Source organism: Haliotis cracherodii, unplaced genomic scaffold (genome assembly GCF_022045235.1).
Source record: "Haliotis cracherodii isolate W230 unplaced genomic scaffold, xgHalCrac1.p SCAF_7, whole genome shotgun sequence".
Lineage (NCBI taxonomy): Eukaryota > Metazoa > Mollusca > Gastropoda > Lepetellida > Haliotidae > Haliotis > Haliotis cracherodii.
The window spans coordinates 62,689,529-62,714,035 of NW_027266330.1; the positions used below are offsets into that span (position 1 = coordinate 62,689,529).

The 24,507-nt window shown below is 41.0% G+C and overlaps 1 pseudogene; it reads right to left on the bottom strand.

The window, feature by feature from the left end:
• Positions 1–933: 933 nt before the first annotated feature.
• LOC139447534 (uncharacterized) overlaps positions 934–24,507 on the bottom strand; it is a 56,611-nt pseudogene continuing 33,037 nt past the window's right edge.

The window sequence follows — 24,507 nt, forward strand, 5'->3', positions numbered from 1 at the left end:
TGTTTGTGAGTGATGGGAAGCGATTTTCAAGCACAGAATTGAAGAATGACATTATATGATAAAGAGGTTATCACGCTTGTATGTTTAGGGGTGGTAAATATCCTGTATTAGGAATAAACACTATGTATTTAGCTCGTCAAGGCTCGCTAAATACAATGTTTATTCCTAATGGTGGATATTTACCATCCCCAAACACACTCGCGTGATAACCTCTATATACTGGTATATTTCTATATTTTTGGTATAACAGAATCCAAATGATAGACAGCTATACATTCACAGTGATAACATATAGCACCAGGTCAACTGTAGTACAGACAGGAATATCACTTAAAACCATTTTATCAGAGTTGGCTTAGAGTCTTTAAACAAGGAATCGATGTTGGCGCCTGTATTAGAGAAAATATATACTGGCATGTACTTTCTATACCGATGGTTGCTGATGTGGTCAGTTCCCGGCATTGCATAGATGAGGCTGCCACCTCCCCCCCCCCCCCCCCCCCCACCCACACTCTCCTCTCCGGGTATCCGGCATCTCACTCAGTTTGTTATGAATGCATGACCACGACGTACTCATACATTTAGGACTAAAGAGTTATAGATTTGTCATTCTTTGCAAGACAAAAAGGACGAATATTAAATTTTAACATTAAAATATTGGCATCCGCGTATCCGATAAGCATCCAGCGTACCCAACTGCGGCATCCGGATACCGAGGCTCGCGTCCGGCGTACCAAAACGGGGTCGAACCCTCATACATAACAAAAAGAAAAAGAGAAACTTATTTGAAAATTATGTTAATTATGTTTGTTGTGAATGAAAGAAAAAAAAAAAACACGAAAAAGAGAATTCCCCATTCAACCTTCTCTCCGGAAGTGAACGTAAAGCCGTTTTATCTCTTTTTTTCGGTAGAGTTCGCAAGGGGGGGGGGGGGGGGGGGGGGGGTGGGGGGGGAGGATATTAAATCAGGGGAGATGAGAAGATATTGGAAAGGACTATGGTGACAAACTGAAGAGTTAGATATTTTACGAGCGCTTCCGGATACTAATAACTTCTCATAGAGCTTCGCATGGTGAAGAGCTCAGCTATATTCTAGAACTAATGGAACTAATTATTCAGCGTGAAGAACTACCTAACCCGTTAGCACTCTCCATCGCGACCCGTCGTGTGACCTGTATGAAGTTGAACTATCTCTCTGCGTCTCCATGGCGTTCAGTGTGATCCATTCCCCCGCCCCGTTGCTTTGTTTCGAGCACATTCTGACGTTGTTTGTCAACGCTCCGTGTTGCATTAACATGTCGTCCATTCGCCCGTCAAACAGCCCAAACATCCCGCCTGAAACATTATGATGAGTGAGTGAGTGAGTATGCTTTTAGCTTTATTCCAGCAATATCAGGGCGGGGGACACCACAAATGGGCCTCACACGTTGTACCCATGTCGGGAATCGAACCTGGGTTTTTCAGTGTGACGAACGAATGCATTAACTTCTAGGCTACCCCACCGCCCCTTATTATGATGAAGGTTATTATTCAAACAACTCACCACATCTGAGCCCCCAAACCCCTAACACTACACACCTGTGTGTACGAAGAGGACCCTGTGTCCCTTGAAGCGATAGGGGTTGTTTTTTTAATTCCTGACCCCCCCCCCCCCCCCCCCCCGCCCCTCTTCCAAACAAACACACAATTCAGGCTGCCTTGCCCCCCGTGTAGGTAGGGTCGACCAGCACCTCCCCTTCCCTACACCCCCAAACTCACCTGTGTGTAGAAAGAGGACCCTGCGTCCCTTGAAGCGCCCGGGGTTGTTTTTCATCTCCTGCACAAGCCCCCAGGCTGCCTTGCCCGTGTAGGTGGGGTCGACCAGCACCCCTGTTGTACTGCTCACCTCCACAATGAAATCTGACAGAGAGACGAACAGCCGTGATCAAATATCAGTACGTTTTCCTGCTGAATGACGACGGCTTGTCACGAATCGAGTATGGACCAGACAAACAGGTGATTGATATATTGAGAAACTCCCAACACCGTCGAGGTGTCCGATGACATGCAATCAGCCAAGTCACCGAGCCTGACCACCCAATCCATTTACTCGCCTCTCACTATCAGGATGCGTTGCTGGGGAACTATTCCGGCCTCCCCACGGGTCAATTTCAAAGATAATCCCGAACTGACAAAAGACCCTGGGAGTAGCCAATTAAGGCCCTGGGGGTGTAAAAAGTGTCCTTGACCTTCAACCTTCCCCAATCAGAACTTGGCCTCAGTATATACTTTCTGAATTACCCTGTTCCCATTTTAAGAGGATATGATTGGCATCAAAGACAACCTGGGCATATAGCACGTGTTGATTTAGTCATGGATACCTTTTTTCATCACTGCTTCGGTTGCAATAATTATATGACCCGTGAAGAACCAGGATGGAATAGGTCTTCAGCAACCCATGCTTGCCGTAAAAGGCGACTAACGGGATCAGGCAGTCAGGCTCGCTGACTTGGTTGATGCATGTCATCGCATCCAAATTCCGTGGGACCCGTGAAGATTCCGGGGTAGAATAGGTCTTCAGCAACCCATGCTTGCCGTAAAAGGCGACTATGCTTGTCGTAAGAGGCGAATAACGCGATCGGGTGGTCAGGCTGACTTGGTTGGTGCATGTCATCGTATCCCAATTTCGTCGATTGATTCTTATGATGTCAATCACTGGATTGTCTGATCCAGACTCGATTATTTACAGAGCGCAGTCATATAGCTGGGATATTGCTGAGTGCGGCGTTAAACAACAAACAAACAATAATTAGATCTCCAGTCGCTGCGATAGGAGACATAAGTTTCTCTCCAACCACTTCCGCTCATGCTGCCAACACTATACCCTTGCCCGTGGGTTTCACCAAAGAGGTAAAGACCTGCGTCATTTGGGGCTTTCCATAAAGCTTACATAACTTGACATAACTGATTTTTTTATATTGTTCAAAGCGGCGTTGAACCAAACTCACTCACTCACTCATACCTAATTCCTCCTGTTTGGAGATGGAGTAGCCCTTGCCCTGATAGGTGTCAATGACGTCAACGATGTCCTCCGACCTGGCGTCCTCGACCCCCAGTTCACGCAGCGTGCCGTTCACGTGGCGATGGGCGTCCGCGGGGGTGCTATGGACCATTACGCCATGAATCCTACGCGCAGAAACCTCCACGTTTTGACATGTGAATTGTATAAATCGTATTTTGTATAATAATAATAATAATAATAATAATAATAATAATAATAATAATAATAAATGAATCAAAGAACACTCCAATTCATTCAGAACAAATCAATGTAATCGGCTCACATCGGGACAAAGAAATTCATTCTGAGCATACAAATGCAATTATAGTTACCTTGAACTCTATGTATATATTGATTGAGTGTCGGAGCTTTGGCGCTGGTTTAGAAATATCCCAACGGGGTTCATCAAGTATTCACACAATGCACCGGAGCGGAATCGGCGCGGGTATATTCAGCGTGAAGGCGAACGATTTAACCACTAGACTACCTCACTGATGAATTCTTTAAATATATGAAAAGAGCTTTATAGAAAATAAATGGCGTTTATTCTACAGTTAGGCAGGGACGTAAATATAGTCTTATTTTACAACCTTTACGGTACGTACCTCAAAGGTAGGGTTGGTTGGTTGGTTTGTTGTTTAACGGCAGTCAGCAATATTTCAGCTATATGACGGCGGTCTGTAAATAATCGAGTCTAGACCAGACAATCCAGTGATTATTATCATGAGCATCGATCCACGCAATTGAGGTCAATGACATGCATCAACCAAGTCAGCTAGCCTGACCACCCAATCCCGTTAGTCGCCACTTACGACAAGCATAGTCGCCTTTTACGGTTGGCATAGCCTATTCAGCTAGGTGAATACAGCTATAGGTGAATACAGCTAGGTGAATACAGCTAGGTGAATACAGCTAGATCCGGGTTCGATTCCCCTCGTGGGTAAAATAAGTGAATCCTATTTCTGGTGTCCCAGGTCATGATATTGCTGTGATGTAACTCTTTCCGTCCCCCCTCCCTCTGTACCCCCTCACTCTCTGACCAGCAGAGCCCCAGATGAGCTGGGTATGCGTAAACTACACACAATAAATCACCTTTCACTAACTTATTTTGGTTGCTTTTGTAAGAACACACTGCGTAATTACACATTCTACCATGACATTGATGAATGCTTGATTCTGATTGGTTAAAAGAGGCTTCCTTTTTGCCTTTTCACACAAAAAACATGCGAATGAATATATCGATAGCCTATATATCGATTAATAAAAACATGTCTGCCGATCGATCACTCCTATATGAATTGTAAAACGCATCTATATTTCCTCTTACACGTGGGGTCTCAAATACAAGCCAGGGCCCCGTTCCATAAAGCGATCTTAGTGCTACATTGATCGTAAGCCTATGATAAAGTATTGGAGTTAGGACCAGCTTAGCACTGAGATCGCTTTGTGGAACGGGACTCAGGTCTCAAAGAAACGAGTCAAAAGCTAAAGCGCTCGGTGCCAAATTACAATAAGAGGCGTCTACTCTACAGTGGGACTGCAACAAATTTCAAAACACAGCAGATTTATCTCCTGATGGAGCTTTTCAACCTGCGTATCAGTATCTCTTCCCACATCATTATTTACTGTTCTAATGCGGGTCCCACACGTACGTGGACTCCACTGCAGTGCATGCAAACAACGGCGCTACTCGCCGAGTGTTCATTATACAGGTGTATCGCTGTTGTGAGTTTATGCGACATGTTAAAGGGTAACGTCGGTTCGATAACTGTACATTTTGCCAATGAAATTTACAAGTATCAAATGTACATTCGATGCCTCTAAACTGAAATTACACACGGTTTATTTTCTTATTTGATACCCACGGAAACCTATCAATACCAATGTATACATGTGAGTAAATACTCAACGGCTAAAACGTTATCTTTAGCACTCACTCACTCACTCACTCACCTCAACGGGGACCCCGCCAAGTGGTTGGCAATACACAGTCCCGTGGTCGTCCCGCCGCTGCCGCAGGTCAGGAACAGGTCGTCAAATCTCTCCAGGGCGCCCTCGACACAACACGGGAATACGGATAATGTTAACCGTTCTTATAACGGGGAGAAGGAGGAGAGGCATTAAAAAGCATATACCATTTCTTCGGAACATAATTGGTTTTCATTGGTCAACCGATAAGCTGTGCAGAGTTGCGTCCCTTGGGCACGCCAGAAACCTATGATTGTGGGTTCGAATCCCGGTTCGCCCCGATTATGTTTGTAGGTTTGTCAACACCATACCCGTGCTCGTGGGTTTCACCGAAGTGGTAAACGTCTAAGACCTGCATCACTTCGGGCTTTCCTCCCACATTAAGCTGACACGCCGTGATATAACTGGAATAATTTTAAAAGCGGCGTTAAAACCCAACTCAATCACTCACTTACTCACCAATTGGACTGACAACAAGTCTTTCTTCCTTTTTAGCATTTACAAGTTTTGGACATTTGTGTAGATGAATAAAAAAGGCCAAGGGAAATATCTAACAGTTCCTTTACGGACCCAAGACGAATGTTACCTGTATCTGAAAATCAGCTGGGATCAAAGACACACTATCTTATAATAACATGTACTCGTCTCACCTGTCTGGAGAGCTCGTCAAATATCGCCATGGTACCAAACACGCCCATCAGATTGGACCCGCCCTTTGGGATGAGGTAGGATTTCTCGCCTGTATCATCCCTACAACCAACAGCATCATTCAGGCATTAGGAATCATTGCGACCCCCCTTCCCCTTTATTTCGAAGTGACAATTGATGAGAGTATTTCTTAAGTATGTGGAGGATATTTCCAAATTTCCAAATTCGATGCATCAGTGACAAAAATGATGTCCGATGCAATTCCCTTTTTTGATTTGTCATATGTTCCCATGTTTTTTTTTAGGTGAACACTTGACTTGCCTTTGCATGTGTTTGTGACGGGGGCCACCGGTGGGGCAGGATACGCTCACCTTTTCGCGAACACCTGGTATCATCACTATTTGATAGTGATTCATACATGCTCATGATATTATCGGAATCGTTCAATCGACTCTGCTTTGGCCAGAGATTTCTATTGAATATGGAAAGGGTTTTTTCGTTTTTATTTAAGAGCGAACTTGGGTCAACTCGGTCGGGGTCGAAGTCCTTGTGTTTTCAGTAAACAACAAGGTGACGGGTGATATCTCCAGACTGGTTCCCCTCTTGGATGCTATTGCGCTACAGTGCACGCGCATCACACCCAAGGGACTAGGCTCGAAATAGCGCCGCTTGTTTCAATCGCAAAGCTATCGTGTAATTTGATTGGATGGCTATTTTTAGCGTCGCTTCAATCGAACCGGGCATTGCTTGTGGCGAAAGAGTCTAGGGTGTTTATCACAACAGAATAGGGAAGAATACATTCTGATAATCGGGCATGTACTATAGGGTAGTGAGTTCGGGTAAATGCAACTAACAAAATCTTTTTAGCCAAGGACTCCATTTTAGGATGGACGTCCCTCTCGTCATCCGAGTCTAACGGCATCATGTAGATGTCAGCTCCAGACAGGCGGTCCAGCAGGATGTTGCCACGGCAACCAACATCGTCCGATGTCTGTAAACCAATCAGAGGATTCGTTACAATGCATCTCGGAGTGAGTGTATGTTGTCTAACGCCGCAGTCAGTGACGCTTTATTAGAGCAACATTTTCATAATCGAGACTGGTCCACACAAGCCAGTGACCGGAAACACGAGTCTGACGTACAAATTAGTGCGTGAGTGAGTGAGTATGGTTTTACGCCGCTTTTGGCAATATTTCAGCAATATCACGACGGGGACACCAGAAATGGGCTTCACACATTGTACCCGATCGAACCCGGGTCTTCAGCGTGACGAACAAACGCTTTAACCACTAGGCTACCCAACCGCCCCGACATACAAATAAGAAACACTGACCGAGAAGGGTGGATCTTTCTTAATATTCACAGTTTATTGTCATGGCCAGCAGTCGAGAACGTCCGGTTGGTCAGTGAAGCATGACATTGTGGATGAGACGCGGGATACTGCTTTCTTTCTTTCTTTCTTTGTTAACGCCGCCATCAGCAATATTCCAGCTACATGACGGCGGTCTGTACATAATCGAATCTGGACCAGACAATCCAGTGGTTGACACCATGAGCATCGATCCACGCGATCGGGTTACGACGACGTGCATCAACCACGTCACCGAACAGGTACCCGTTCCATTTAGAAAAGTCTTTCGACTAGCGTGGGCTACAGAGGATTTATATTCCTATCCAGATACCTACAAGTCGCTTGGTCAATGGCAGAGGCAGCCACCCACACCATCGGGATGCGCGATCAACCTGGTCGCACATTGTAAACAACTCCTCCTACGTGTTGTCGGCTTCAGCGACAGGCACGTGGCTGTGGGGGAGTTGTCTGACCAGAAAATAGCCAGTGTGGCGGTAGTAGAACACCAATTTAATCAAAATCAAATCTTAGTGCTCGCTACTGCTACACAAAGATCTGAGGACAATCTATTACAGGTCACGCCAGAACGACCTTTCATCCGACCAATCAGAGCGTTCCTTGTAATCATGCAACCAAGTAAAGGTTAACACGGGGCATTCCGAACGACAGTTGCGGGCTTCTCGACTGATTCCGAATGCTTGATTTGTACGTGCCATGCTAGACATTTGAAACGGAAGATATTTTCCATAGCCCTGACCAACTGCAATAAAACCTGGATTGCCTGGTCCAGACTCGATTATTTACAGATCGTTGTCATAAAGCTGGAATATTGGACTGCGGCGTTAAACAACAAACAAACAAACACACAAACTCAGCCATCTATTAGACATTCCAGAATTTTCTTTGTTCAGTTTTCAAATGTTGAATTGTCAACATTGTCAAAATATATTTTTCAAAACGTAGATTTGAATGGAAGACGCCATTTGGAAACTAATGCCGTAAAGCACGAGAAAGGTGCTTTCTGATTAGCTAATGTCGACTTCCTGTTTGATTCCTGTCATTTCATTGGTCACTCAAAGTAAATGAAAGGTTGTTCTGACGTGACCTGTAATGGGATGTCCTCAGATCTTTGTGTGGCGGCAGCTGGCACTAAGACCTGATTTTAATGAGCGGTTAAATCTACAGGTAACCGAATTTTACACTGAAAACGCAGTATGTTTATCTCCTTAATGAATTTGATCATAAGGATCCAAAACAAATTACTGAACTGACCTTTGCACCGGAAGTTAAAAATAGATGAGGAATAAGTCCAAGCTGTCTGCACGCCAAAGCCAAAGCTCGACAGTGATTGGATGGTGCCCCACCACACGTGATCACGTGTTTGCATCCCTTTGAGATCGCATCTGCAAGGAGGAATTCTAGCTTCCCGACCTGAAACGAAACAATAAACAAAAATAGGTCATTACCCGTTGTTTGGAGGAATGGTAGAAATGTACTCTCTTATACCATGTGATGTCATACCCGAGATGACGTCAGATACACTGTGACGTCATGGATGCCACATGGACATATACTGACGGGGAAAAGTAACTGTGCTTCATTTAAAGTTCAATAAAAATACGTTTATTCTGAATTTAAATAATGCATCTTTCAATACATATTCACGAAGACACCTCGACTTAAGGTCGTGCTATACAATTTCATGCACAGCGCACAATTTGGATGTTTGCGTGTTTGTTGGGCGCATGATACTCACACATGTGTTTTATAAATGTGAACAACACACACTGATTGTTTAGCTATTAAGTGCTCATAGGAAATGTTTTTGTTTAACCCATAAAACATTGGTCAGACGAATGATCATATATTATTTTGTTATGTTCACTAACAGAACATTTACCAGACTTGATATGAAGCACAGTTGTTTTTGTCCGTTAGTGTACTAAGACGAGTCTGTAGAAGTATATATCTCCCTGATACAATAAAGCGACAGTGGGTCTGTACAAGTCTTGTATTTCCCCCTGGTACAGTAAAGCTAGTCCGTGCAAATAAGGGTGTAAAATAACATTGTCAGTTCGACTCGTACATTAAATTCCCCACGTTCAGTAAACTCCGCCTATTATGCTGGCTGAATCCCAAGGTCAAGGACACATGCCGTCTTGCTTCAAGCCTTCGGGTGGAGAATAGAAATGAAGACGTATAACAGAGCCACTATTGACATGCTCCTGGAGTATTTACATTTGTATAAATTATTTGAAAATATGAAGGCAGTATTTTTAACAGCTCACAAAAACGGTTGAATTCGTTTCATAGCAAATTTATCCTTTTGTCTATTTTTCAATGTAAACACTTTTTTACGCCAACAAAGGGCTAAGATATTCGACGGTCGGTAATATAAGACAAGCCTCGGTAAACATAAACACAAGAGGGCAGGCTGCGGGCTCGGTTTACGCCTGGACGAGTTTTGCCCGCGTGGATAACAGTGTCTGTTCCAGAATACGATCGTAGCGCTTCGTTTGTCAATGTACAGGATAAAACACGTCTCCTCAGGTTTGATTGAAAATGTAAAACTTTGAGCTCGGGCCGAAAACGAGGGCTGTTCTCGAGCTCAAGGTTTTACATTTTCAACCAAAACCGAGCAGGCGTGTTTTATCCAGCTTATGAACCGCCTACATGCAAGAAATACCAGAAAATAAGAAAACATTACAGTGTATCGCGGTATAACATGAATTCGCTCAAAGCGTGCGAGAAGAAAAAAACACACGTGCAGCATGGACTAGCTGGAGTCAGGACATGATAAATTGAACAACTTTTCATCATCTGCCCCGATAGCTCAGTGGTAAGAAAATGGGTTACAAAACCCTAACACGATATGTGAGGTTGCAGGTTCGATTCACGTCATGTGACTTTTAACCATGTGTTCACATCAAGAGGCAAGTTTATAGAAACGTCAATTGTAAAACCAAGGTATTACAATTGAAATGTATTCATCGGGTCCCGGGCATTGTTGATATTGCCTGCCTTGGAAGTTTACCAACAGTTTGAAGAACCTTATCAGAGGAGTTTAAACTGATCCCAGGGGAGCACCTGTCTCCCTGTTCGGCGCCCGGGCTTTACAGGGCACAGCCTACCTAGTTTCGATCCTATTGTATCTTGGATATCCATATAAAGGGTTAACGTTATCTTGACAGCCGAACTTTCTGTCTTAACTTTGTTGATGTCTTAGTGACACTGTCACTCTACTTAAACTTCCCCTTGATGGGTTCTAAGAAACGGGGAGCGTTGGGGTAGCCTAGTGGTTACAGTGTTCACTCGTGTTCGATTCCCCACATGGGTACAATGTGTGAAGCTTTTCCTGATGTCTCCCGCCGCGATGTTGCTGGAATATTGCTAAAGGCGTAAAACCATGCTTACTCACTCACTCACTCACTCACTCAAATATAACAGGGCACATTTTCAGGAACTGCGTATGCCCAAATAGGTTCTCACAGTGCTGTCACTATTCTAGTCATCATTGCGCGCTAACGCCTTATACTATGCCCCCGGTGACCGGAGATACAGGCCACATATTCCCGTGCAACCTTTCGAGTTGAGTTGATTGGTTCAACTGTGTCATATGGTTGGCTTGTGTTGGGTCCAACTTGGCCCGGGCGGTCAAACTCACATTTAAACAAACACACAGATGTATCTTCAAATGTATTTACATCTATAGATTAGTGTTATATCTACTTATATACCACTTTATAATGTCACGGTACATCGTATTTAAAGAAAACAAGGTGCTCAAAGTGAAGCATTTTTACTGTATTTTCTTAAGAAATGCTATGTCAGAAGTGTTCGCGTATTTTTGTGCTTAAGTCACTTGGACATTATTTAGCTTCATAAACTTTTCATAAGATACATGCCAGACAGCTTTGACATCATTGATGACTTAGGCTTATGAGATGATGTAAACATTGGGGGAAATGAGCTCAAGTAAATACAGAAACAGAGGGTCTAAAATTGCCACAGTGTTAGGCCCGAAAGTCTATTTAGGATTTAAATTGTGATTAAGGAAGTACAGGGTAGAGAGAGAACAAGATAACAAATCTTAACAAAACCTACCTGCCAAACAAGTGCTAGTTCGTTCGTATCCGTAATCCGTCACAAACTGTGATGAACGCATAGTGTGTTCGATGAAGGAAATACAGCCCTTCAGATCTTTGTTTACTGAATACACCTTGACCTATGTTCAGTGATATAATTTACAAGATATTGAAGCTACATGGCCGCCCATAGTTTCGAGGAAATGTCCTGGCTACACTTCAAGGTTTCGAGCTCAACAAATATATATGAATGTATATGATGTCTCATCTTGATGTACTTTAATAATGCAATTTGACAAAGAAGATGTACAGATGCCTCGACAGCATTTTTGGCAGTCAACTACAAGTACAGGTAAACATGGCTTTTAATGCTCATGTGTGTCAGGTTGCCCTTACCTCGCCGCCACATCTTTACACAAAGCAAGTGCATAGTCTAAACTAGGCTACATTTGCATTTCTTTAGCCGTTTACAGATGCCTCGACAACATGTTTCACACATGAATGACTTCAACCTTGGCTCTCAACTAATACAGGTAAAACATGGCTATTAATGCTCATGCGTGTCAGGTCGCTCCAACCTCGCCGCCGTATCTGAACACGAAACAAGTGCATAGTCTAAACTAGGCTACATATGCATTTCTTCAGCCGTTTCAATAATGCAGTGCACTGTCACAGCATGCTGCGTAGGTCTGTACAGCACAATGTATTTTATTAGTAATTGGTCGATCCTTCATGAATCATATATTTGCCATTCATTTCACATATGCCTCGGTAGAATTGAGGTAGGGGAATGACTTCTGGTCAGATAACAAGGTATTCAGATATCCAGAAACTCGTTTATCCGGACAACATTTTAGAAAAAGCAATTGTCCGGATAAGCGAGGTTCGACTGTATAGCGCGTGATACATGACAAAACAGATGTGTTAGGACCTGATTCGCACTTGCTGAAGGGATACCAATGGACCCTGATCATAATACATTGGTTGCTTATTATTATTATTAAACATTTTGTATTGTCCAAAAAGACAAAGGCATTGTGCACAAGTGCAGCACTAATTACCACCTTCTCCCTACATGTATATATAGTTATACATAATATTGCATAGTGAAAATTAACAATTTACAGTTGAAGCATCACATTGTGGAAACATAGTGCGCAATATAAATTTATATACAGTGCTCATATGAAGGATAAGTACAATGTGCTGGAAAGTGAAGACAGTGTGCATCTCATACATATGCTAATATTATACATGTTAGTGTTGTATATATATTTAACAATATTAATGATTAACAGTTTGGAAACAATAATATGCTAGCTACTGAATCTGTTAGTCGTTTCTATAAATTTGTGTACAGACAAGAATATTTTTATATTCAGGAAAACATCTAAGTTTGAATCACAAAAAAGAATACTATTTAGAGTTTTTTGTCCTCCAAGATTATCGATAGCTGTCAGTAATTTTTCCCTAATATCATCATATAAGGTACATTGGGAGAAGAAATGGAATGAATTTTCTCAAGGAGCTCCGCATTTACAGGAAATAGTATCAGATAATTAACACGAAACTGGTTGGAATTTAGTGTGCTACAATTGTGTCTCAATCTAGTGTGCAATATGTTTGTAGATCTCTCACCGCAATTATAGTGCATAGATGGTGATGTAGGCTGCTCAGATGCGACAGCTTTAAAATAAGATATTGACGGACTATCCCTGATTCCTGATGATAGATTATTCCATTGGCCTAATGTATCTTTAATATAAGACCTTTTAAACGTAGATGTCCGTGCAAATGGAACTACAAAATCATGGCGGTTTCTGAGATTATCATTGACCTTCTGCGACACAGCTGGTGGTATAAGATCAGTTACATATGAAGGACATGACTTATTTATTATTTTATACATAGTTACAAGTTTGTTGACGTTTCTTCTATACGCTTATATATATATATATATATGTATCCACGTCACACACACCTAGAACAAGTACACTTATTTGAATATTACTGATATTACATGAATGTTACTGAGCAGTCAGTTAGAATTTATATCTTTGCGCTTAATCAGCAACATTAAGCCTTTCACGTATATTACAACTTTGTAAGTTAACTTTCCATTCCAGAAATACCATAGCATGGTGACAGAGATGAACTTCTACACCAAGAGATGTGTCATTGACTAAAATCTGCTTTGTTAATTTGATTTCAAGTGATAGCCTTCACATGGAAGGAATTTATATTTGTATTATTTCAATTTTTCTTTTCATATATATCCCTCTGAATTTTGGGTTTTGAAATAGCATCTCGCAGAAATAACTCCTGTCGGACCCTTAGACTTGCAAGAATACTCTAATCATTGGCCGAAACATGCCCCATTTGCGCTTCTTGCTTTGTCAGACCAAACCCATACTGTTGAATTTCTCAAAAGCTTTAAAAGGGTTACAGCTATTTTTTAAGTATAAATGGTTTGATTGGTGACTACCACAGAAGTAGGAAATGGAGTTATGTCTGATGAAATTCTCTGTTTTGACTTGTGCTAATCGTTTCCGTGTTTTTCGGGTTTAACAACTAACTTGCCTTTGCGTGTGTTTGTTCCACCGGTGGTGCAGGATACGCTCACCTCTATGCAAACACCTGTTATCCTCACTGTTTCATAGTGGTTTATACACGTAAGTATGTATACGTTGTATGTCATCTTAATATATCACTTGTGTTATCCCTCTTTTTGGGGTGTACTACAAACATAAATCAAAGTTTCTTTTGAGCTATCATGAATATCATAAAATACTTAGCAAGTCTATGCTTATCATTCCCTCTACTCCTACCAAAGGCTCTAATTGTGGCTAATTGTTACATATTCTTCACGAATACTGTAAATCATGAAACGTGTAACCAAATTAATGCGAGTTTAGACCGCTGGCTAGACTAACATCTAGTTTCTGAAATGAACATATTTTACAAAAATAAAAACAATTGTTTGATTATATAAAATTTGATAAAATATATAACTGCAGTAATCTAGTCTTGCCAAATATGATTGACATGCATCGGCTGTATTGGATATATTTGTTTCAGGAACTGTATGACAGGCCTAAAATGCGTCACGAAAGTAATGCGATTAACTTTGCTTTTGACCTGTAAAAGCTAAACAGCAAACGAAACACGGCGCCGTTGTTTACAATGAACGCATGTCTAAACAAACATCCTTTTTTATATACTTAAGTAGAAGTATCACGATGGACAGTGCATACAACTGTTTGGCAAACAATATCAAGCAATATTTTAGATTCAGAATCAACATACCATGACATAACAGAAACATATATATTAAATTGTATATATTCATATTTGCCGCTATTCACGATAAATTTATTTTACCGTCACTGTTTAAAACTACTCTGAACTATTTGTATGTATAGATCATCTTATTTGTAAACAGTAGGCGGACGTATTATATATCTAACAGTTACAAAAGTCTGCTGAAATCTTCTATTTCTTTATTATGTAAAACACTCCAAATATAGTTGTCATAATGAACATAGTTTTAATGTATATTTGTCACATGCAATAGTACTGTCCGGTATTATTTGTAATATTTTCAATATCAACCACATATTGTGAGAATCCAGTATAAAGGTACTGAGTAAAGCAGTGGTAAAATCTATCCATATATAAAAAATTGCATATTTTTGGATATACCATATATACAAAATTGTATATTTTTGGATATACCATATATACAAATTGTATATTTTTTATATATTGGAATTTTCCCTTGTGATACTTCAACTGGCCACTGACAAAGATTAGCAGTATTAGAATAGGAAACTAAATTAAATCCAGTATGACGTGATGATGTGTAAGCATACAGAAAACTAAGTCGGACCGAACACTTCTGACATAGATTTTCTTAAGAAAATACACTAAAAATGCTTCACTTTGAGCACCTTGTTTTCTTTAAATACGATTTACCGTGTTTCATAAAGTAGTATATAGGTAGATATAACACTAATCTATAGATGTAAATACATTTGAAGATACGTCTGTGTGTTTAAGGTTGATTTTGAGAACCCGGGCCAAGTCGGACCCAACACAAGCCAAACACTTCTGATAGAGACTATGTTGAAAATGTAGAGGGAAAAGGGCTTCACTTTGAGCCCCTTCTTTTCTTTAAATACGATGTACCGTGACATTATAAAGTTTCATATAGGTAGATATAAATCTAATCTATAGATGTGAATCCATTTGATGATACATCTTTGAGGTTTAAGTTGATTTTGAGAGCCCGGGCCAAGTCGGACCGAACACTTCTGACATAGATTTTCTTAAGAAAATACAGTAAAAATACTTCACTTTGAGCCCCTTGTTTTCTTTAAATACGATGTACCGTGACATTATAAAGTTTCATATAGGTGGATATAACACTAATCTATAGATGTGAATCCATTTGATGATACATCTGTGAGGTTTAAGTTGATTTTGAGAGCCCGGGCCAAGTCGGACCCAACACAAGCAAAACACTTCTGATAGAGACTATGTTGAGAATGTAGAGCGAAAAGGGCTTCACTTTGAGCACCTTGTTTTCTTTAATTACAGCGATCTGATACACTATAAAGTAGTATTTAGGTAGATATAATACTAATCTATAGATGTGAATACATTTGATGATACATCTGTGAGGTTTAAGTTGATTTTGAGAGCCCGGGCCAAGTCGGACCGAACACTTCTGACATAGATTTTCTTAAAAAAATACAGTAGAATTGCTTCACTTTGAGCCCCTTGTTTTCTTTAAATACGATGCACCGTGACATTATAAAGTGGTATATAGGTAGATATAACACTAATCTATAGATGTAAACACATTTGAAGATACATCTGTGTGTTTAAAGTTGATTTTGACCGGCAGGGCCAAGTCGGACCCAACACAAGCAAAACACTTCTGATAGAGAGACTGTAGAGGGAAAAGGGCTTCACTTTTGAGCACCGTGTTTGCTGCTGCAATATGAGACACTAAACTTACTTACTTACTTTGGAGATTTAACGTGCGCTTTCCGACTGATGCGTATTTCGCACACAGGCCCGGTCCGGCCATTTAATGTGTTTCCGAAAGGAGCGAAGGTGGTCTGTGCAACCCAAGAGGGGGCTTTAGGGGTTGCTTATACATGTATATAATTTGGGAATTTTGAGATTTGGAATAGATGCCGATGGGGTTGGGGAGGAGAACTAAGGGAGCTGGGTATGGTGGATGTTTGTTTGTTTATGTGATTTTGATTTGGTAGGTTATTTTGTTTTTAGATGCGTTTTATTAGTTCCGTTTTGATTAAGAATACGCCCAAGGCCTTGAAGTTTTCTAGTTTATTTTGTGGGTTTAGTATTGCATCTAGAGTGAGAGCCTTGTTTAGATTGAGGGTGGTTTGTAATGCGGTTCGATGTGTGAGGTAGTGTGTGCAGTAGATGAGTGCGTGTTCTGGGGTTTCTGGTTGTTTGAAACACTAAAGTGTTATATAGGTAGATATGATATTATAATTAACCTATAGATGTAATGTATGTGTTGTAATTTTAGAAGCGCTTTGACAGTTATTAACACGTATCGTGTCAGTCCTATGACATTCGCGAATATCAACTTGCAGAAAACAACCTGTGTTGGTTTAACATGAATTAGTAAAGGTTAATTAGGTATGCCAAACACGTTCATGAATGAAAGAAGAGTAGTCAAAACACTCTCATTTCGAATTCCTGTCCAGGAAATCACACCCCTGCACGTTAAGGTCGGTGAGAAACCTTCTCATCAAAGTAAAGACACAGTCAAGACACTGACTTTTCGGTATGGACTCTCGGTATGTAGCTATAATTATCAGTTTATTACATTGCTGAAGATACATTTTGATTCAAACTCAATTAAATGAGCAAAACTATCCGTTTCTTGACATTTGAGATCTGCCTAGATATGCACGTTTCGTTTTATTATTCTGCAATCCATTTTTAGTATTACCCGCTGGCCCGGCCAGGCCCGACTTTTAGCCAATCCCATGAAATATAGTGATAGCTAAATAGACAGATTTTTTAGTCATGCACCGATTGTCTTTAAATGTAATATCCAGTTATGAATGACTGTTTAATAATCTCATACCAACTTTGACTGGAGTAGATCCAATGGTTTTTCCGATATTGTAGTAAACGTCGGTACCTTAAATTAACTTCCAGACATATACACCTACACTCCCAGTCACTGATTGTATATGTCATAAGCATATTCTTGATATGGATATTATTCTGAACACATTGTTTGAAGAACTCTTATTACATCCCGATTATATCTCGACAACTAGGCCTCTAATGGTACATCTTCAACCTGTAAATACAATTCTAAAGTCGTATTTACAAAAAAATAATATGAAAGGATTTTTTTTTGAAACAACAGTTCATATTTTCGTGATTTTCTTTTTTAATTAATCTAGATATTACTTATAATTGAAATGATACAAAAATATTTCCTTCTTTCACCTGCGAAAGGTTAGCCTATCGTTTCCTTGTATTAAATATAGCCTATTCCACACTTTTTGAGCTTTCAAATTCAAGCATTATAACTATCCACTTATATCACGCTTCAAGATTTTATTAAACTAGGTTTAAACCATTAACAACGCACCACAACACAACGAATCGATGCTTGTATGACATGGACCCCATATATCGAGTGATCGTAAATAGGTTTGTTGAATTGATGTGCTGCCAATGAAAACCAACGTGTTTAAATCTACGTGTACGTTACTATAATCGTGTTAATTATCAAGAATTAATAACGATGTCCGATAATGAGCGATGTCAATTTGAGAGGATTGTTTGAGCTGTTTAGGAATCTTTTATATTTTGTCCTTTGAAACTGTCCCCGAAGTTGTTTTTATCATAGTGACTGATGAAAAAGCACTGACGTAACCGGTGTTTATTCAAGATATATAATCAAAACTGTCCTTCGTATTGTTACAGAATCATTGAAACAGTCTACCTATGAACTAATCACGACCGCTTTAATCAATTTCGAAAACACTGACAATTTCAACGGGATTTTTTATCGGTAAATTAAACTCGCGGACAATACTCAATGAATGTATACTTTGACATACACATCATGTGTATATCACCGTTAGGATATGTACTATCCAATGACATGAATTATTGGTGATCTAGATTTCAAACAAGGGCGCTTGCTAGACTTTACTTTCCACATTCCAGGGCTTCAGTCCAGTTAACGTAAAAATACACAGCAAACATAGAATACCGGCTCTTAAAACGTTGGCTAGGCGGTGCATATGATGTCTTTTGGTTTTTCTGAATTTAGATACCGTTGGGGAGACAATCAACTCTAGTTGAATGCTATACAATGTGGTTACACTGTGTGAAGAAATAAGAACGTTGTAACACTTGTTATACAATGGATACGTTTTTGAAACCGCGGCGTCATCACAGCGCGGCACTGAGCAGTATACAAAGCCAGATGACGGCCAAGCGCCATGAGGGTTAATCGGTTCTGGAGAGTGCGCAGACTTCTGCCAAGAGCATCTCAGACGTGTTCGATGGGATTGAGGTCGGGAGACCTTGACGGCCAATCCATGACGTTGACTCCCGCATTCTGAAGGAAATTCCTTGTCAAAATTGCTGTGTGGGGTCTGGCATTGTCGTGTTGGAAGATCAAAGCGGGTTCATGTGCTGCCATAAAAGGCAGAAGTTCTGGTGCCAGTACCTGGTCGCGGTAAGCAGCAGCGTTGAGGATGCCACGGATGACAAGAAGCCTAGGAACGTGCATTGCCACAGAAAGCACCCCACACCATGACACTTCCGCCTCGAAATCTGTCAACTGCCTGTACACAACACTGGGCGTAACGTTCATGACGGCGCCTCCACACCCTCGCCCTACCATCAGCAAATTGAAGATTAAATCGGGATTCATCACTGAAGACGACCTGATTCCAATTCCATGTCCGTCGTAAGTGTCGATGTGCCCACAATTGACGTTGACGTCTGTGTAATTGAGTCAGAATCGGTACGCAGTATGGCCGTCGTGCTTGAAGGTGAGCAGTTCTCAGACGGTTTCGAACAGTTTGCGCACTCAGTCTACACCTAAACAGTTCATTTCTGGTTGATGTAGCCGTCATAAATACGTTACGGAGGTGACGTAAGACAATCAGCGGTCAGCGGTGGTACCCGTTTGCTGTAGGCGCGTCTGTAAATCATAAACAGTCCGTCGACTACAACCCATCCTCCTTGCGACTTCAGCTACGGACGTTCCCGTCTGCAACATGCCGATGGCACGTTCACGTTGCACATTTGAAAGGCGTGGCATGACAAATGGCCGTAAAGACTTTTGTTTTCTTGTGTTTTTCTTTTTTGTTAATGACTGCTAACAAGTATGGCTGAAAACACGTGCGGTATTATGGCCACGAGACCAGTTGCACGTGGAAAACCACTTTTGCCACTATAGTGCTGTGCACATGATTTTGATCGATTCACCTGCACAAAAACGGGTGTTATCTGAAGACAATACGTGGCCATTACGGTTTAAATACACAATAATGGCCCACAATGATAACTGGTCAAAATGTTAAAATTTTAGGATTGTGAAGTTTTTAATTTGGTTCAGTATATATCGACTTTATTAGGTACAATAAATTTACTAAAAATCTACCTGTGCGTTTCTTTTTGTTTGAAGAGTGTATTGACTGAAAAGTTCCCTCGGGCTCAAAGCTATGTCACCACACATAAGGGGATTATAAGCTTTAGTTTGAAGAAGTATTTGCATTGCAACAGAGATGACAGTTAACAGTAAACAAAAACGAGTCGAGTTGTACCCAGGGCATGGCGACCTCCTCAGCATTTTGCAAGTACACTTTAATATTTTTTTTTATGCAGGTGGCCTTGAACAACAGGTTTGTTTGGTTGTGAAGTTTTTATTGCATGTCCTACCACAACACACATCCTGTTCTCAAACATGCATAGGTCAAATTTCACAAACAAGGGTCCACTTGCACAACGCGATCTTAGCGCTAAGATGATCTTAACTCCTATACTTTAACATAGGCTTACAATAGTCTTAGCGCTAAGATGATCGTAACTCCTATACTTTAACATAGGCTTACAATAGTCTTAGCGCTAAGATGATCGTAACTCCCATACTTCAACATAGACTTACGATAGTCTTAGCGCTAAGATGATCGTAACTCCCACACTTCAACATAGGCTTACGATAGTCTTAGCGCTAAGATGATTGTAACTCCCACACTTCAACATAGACTTACGGTAGTCTTAGCGCTAAGATGATCGTAACTCCCACACTTCAACATAGGCTTACGATAGTCTTAGCGCTAAGATGATCGTAACTCCCATACTTCAACATAGACTTACGGTAGTCTTAGCGCTAAGATGATCGTAACTCCCACACTTCAACATAGACTTACGGTAGTCTTAGCGCTAAGATGATCGTAACTCCCACACTTCAACATAGACTTACGGTAGTCTTAGCGCTAAGATGATCGTAACTCCCACACTTCAACATAGGCTTACGATAGTCTTAGCGCTAAGATGATCGTAACTCCCACACTTCAACATAGACTTACGGTAGTCTTAGCGCTAAGATGATCGTAACTCCCACACTTCAACATAGACTTACGGTAGTCTTAGTGCTAAGATGATCGTAACTCCCACACTTCAACATAGGCTTACGATAGTCTTAGCACTAAGATGATCGTAACTCCCACACTTCAACATAGACTTACGGTAGTCTTAGCGCTAAGATGATCGTAACTCCCACACTTCAACATAGGCTTAAGATAGTCTTAGCGCTAAGATGATCGTAACTCCCACACTTCAACATAGACTTACGGTAGTCTTAGCGCTAAGATGATCGTAACTCCCATACTTCAACATAGACTTACGGTAGTCTTAGCGCTAAGATGATCGTAACTCCCACACTTCAACATAGGCTTACGATAGTCTTAGCGCTAAGATGATCGTAACTCCCACAATTCAACATAGACTTACGGTAGTCTTAGCGCTAAGATGATCGTAACTCCCATACTTCAACATAGACTTACGATAGTCTTAGCGCTAATATGATCGTAACTCCCACACTTCAACATAGACTTACGGTAGTCTTAGCGCTAATATGATCGTAACTCCCATACTTCAACATAGACTTACGATAGTCTTAGCGCTAAGATGATCGTAACTCCCACACTTCAACATAGGCTTAAGATAGTCTTAGCGCTAATATGATCGTAACTCCCACACTTCAACATAGACTTACGGTAGTCTTAGCGCTAAGATGATCGTAACTCCCATACTTCAACATAGACTTACGGTAGTCTTAGCGCTAAGATGATCGTAACTCCCACACTTCAACATAGACTTACGGTAGTCTTAGCGCTAAGATGATCGTAACTCCCATACTTCAACATAGACTTACGATAGTCTTAGCGCTAAGATGATCGTAACTCCCACACTTCAACATAGGCTTACGGTAGTCTTAGCGCTAATATGATCGTAACTCCCATACTTCAACATAGGCTTACGATAGTCTTAGCGCTAAGATGATCGTAACTCCCACACTTCAACATAGGCTTACGATAGTCTTAGTGCTAAGATGATCGTAACTCCCACACTTCAACATAGGCTTACGATAGTCTTAGCGCTAAGATGATCGTAACTCCCATACTTCAACATAGGCTTACGATAGTCTTAGCGCTAAGATGATCGTAACTCCCAAACTTCAACATAGACTTACGATAGTCTCAGCGCTAAGATCGCTTTGTGCAAGTGGGCCCTGGTCGTGCAGCATTATATTGTATCTATGTTAATATGCTACTCAAAAGAAGTAAAGGACCACCCGATTCTTTCATATTACTATAGCCATGAAAGATTTAGCAAGGAAAAAATCATAAAAAAGAACCAGTGGTCCTTAAGTTCATTTGAGTAGTATGGCACTACAATAAATTTCGTGCGTCTTTTCAAATTTGATGTGAACTTTATGTGAACGAAGACATTAATTTCAACAGCTGAGTTAATGAGTGAGGTATAGGTAATATTTAGGAGATAATCCTTTTTCATATTTGAGAATGTTTATGAATATTCTATGTCAGAAGCCTGCATTAATAAAGCAAATACAATATGAAGCCATATCCTGCATGTTTTACATTCGGAGTATCAACTTCTTCCTTCTGGCCGCAGACTGCGATTGCCGATGTTGAGAACAAACAGGCCCGGAGCTAGTTTCAAATTTTAAAATAAGTTTTTGATAGATTATTATTTGTGATGTTCTTACTTATTTGTATGTGTTTTTTCTTGTGCCGATGAAAACCAAATTTACTTCGGGATAATAAATTATTATTATATTTTATAATTGTCAAAAGAGCAAAATGACAATCTGATATTCGTTCGGAAAGGGGGATAATCTAGGAATTGTTAAGTTGTGTTGTCCATCGTCTAAAACACCACCAGTTAAGGTGAACAGATAACATTTTAAATTAAGTCGAGCTGAAAGACAGACACTCGCCGGGCTTCCATGCGCCATCAATGTTGCATGTTTTGACCTATACGCGATCAAATACACAAGAAATTCTGGAAGTAGCAAGACAAATTCTGAGCGAAAGTTCTGAATCGAAATTGTGGCTTAATGACCACAATATTTGTCTCACAACTCCATCATTGCGGTGACATTAGTGAAATCCATTCAAGCAGTTGAACGTTTTCTGTTTAAATAGGTTGCTAAGCAACGCTGCGTTGTGCCTGTCTGATGATTGACTGATACGAGTAATGAAACAGGGCTACTTGTTACGCCGACACAACGACGTTGCCACAGCTTCTGTCGCACCAGACATGCAGAAAGACCTCGATCTAGGCCGCTGCGATTTGATAATGTGTTTGTCTGGATCACGGTCTCGATCTAAACGAAGGGGTGTTGTTTTACGCCGCCGACAGGACTATTCCAGCTTCGCCACTGCTGCATTTACGATAACAGGATCCGATACAGGCAAACCAGTGATTGATAACATAAGCAACACTCCATCTCCAAAAGTGTGAGCGAAGAGTGAGTTGGGTTTAACGCAGCTTTGAAAAGTATTCCAGTTATATCACGGCGTGTCAGCTTAATGTGGGAGGAAAGCCCGAAGTGATGCAGTTCTGAGACGTTTACCACTTCGGTGAAACCCACGAGCACGGGTATGGTGCTGACAAACCTAGAAACATAATCGGGGCGAACCGGGATTCGAACCCACAATCATAGGTTTCTGGCGTGCCCAAGGGACGCAACTCTGCACAGCGAATCGCGGCGCCTTAGACGACTGGGCTACCCGTGCCCCCGAATGAACCAAGAAAAGGGATGACATTTTAAAAATTGTTATGAAGGAATTATTGTTTAATAACCGACAGTTCGCTATCTTGTGGCAAGTCGTAGTTAAGGCGTGCAAGTACTAAGTTTTCTATCTCCCCTGCACGTCTTGTTGACTGCTCAACCCTCAACGCTGCTTGTAAATTCAAAGGATTTGAACATTCAGCTGTTCCCTATGCATCCCTATAGAACTTAGAACATTTCATAATTTGTTTATTTCCGTTGAGAAGCATTTCTGAAAAAGTATTTCAGCTATTTGTCAAATGTCAACACCAAATCTAGGTTAAACATCTACACACACTTGAATATATCAAATAGAGTAATTAAGTGTGGCCTTACTTCCAACACAACAACGGCCGTATGATTAATAACATAATTATCTCTCCCAGTCATTATGCTCGCCCCAGCCAGAAATGATGTTTCGGACGCCGAGACTGCTGATACTGCAGTCGCCGAGAGTTCAGCGGAGGGGAATGCCTCAGAGAATATTAAGGAGACGTTATTCTACGACATGGAATCCATTCTAAACACAAATCGATAACGCTTTAGAGGGGCGCAATATGCCGCATGATAGGACGAGCCAAGGGCACCTTCTCTGCTGGCAAGGTCACTTTGCACTTGCTGAGACGCTAGTTGGAAAGTCGACGTGTGTGTTCACGTATACCATAATATGAACTTGCTGAAACGCTTGTTTGCAAGTCGACATGTGTGTTCATGTATGCCATTATATGAACTTGTTGAAACGCTTGTTTGCAAGTCGACGTGTGTGTTCTTGTATGTCATTATATGAACTTGTTGAAACGCTAGTTTGTAAGTCGACGTGTGTGTTCATGTATGCCATTATATGAACTTGCTGAAACGCTAGTTTGAAAACCAACATGTGTGTTCATGTATGCCATTATATGAACTTGCTGAAACGCTAGTTTGCAAGTCAACATGTGTGTTCACGTTAGCCATTTAGGAACTTGGTGAAACGCTAGTTTGAAAGTCGACGTGTGTGTTCACGTAAGCCATTATATGAACTTGTTGAAAC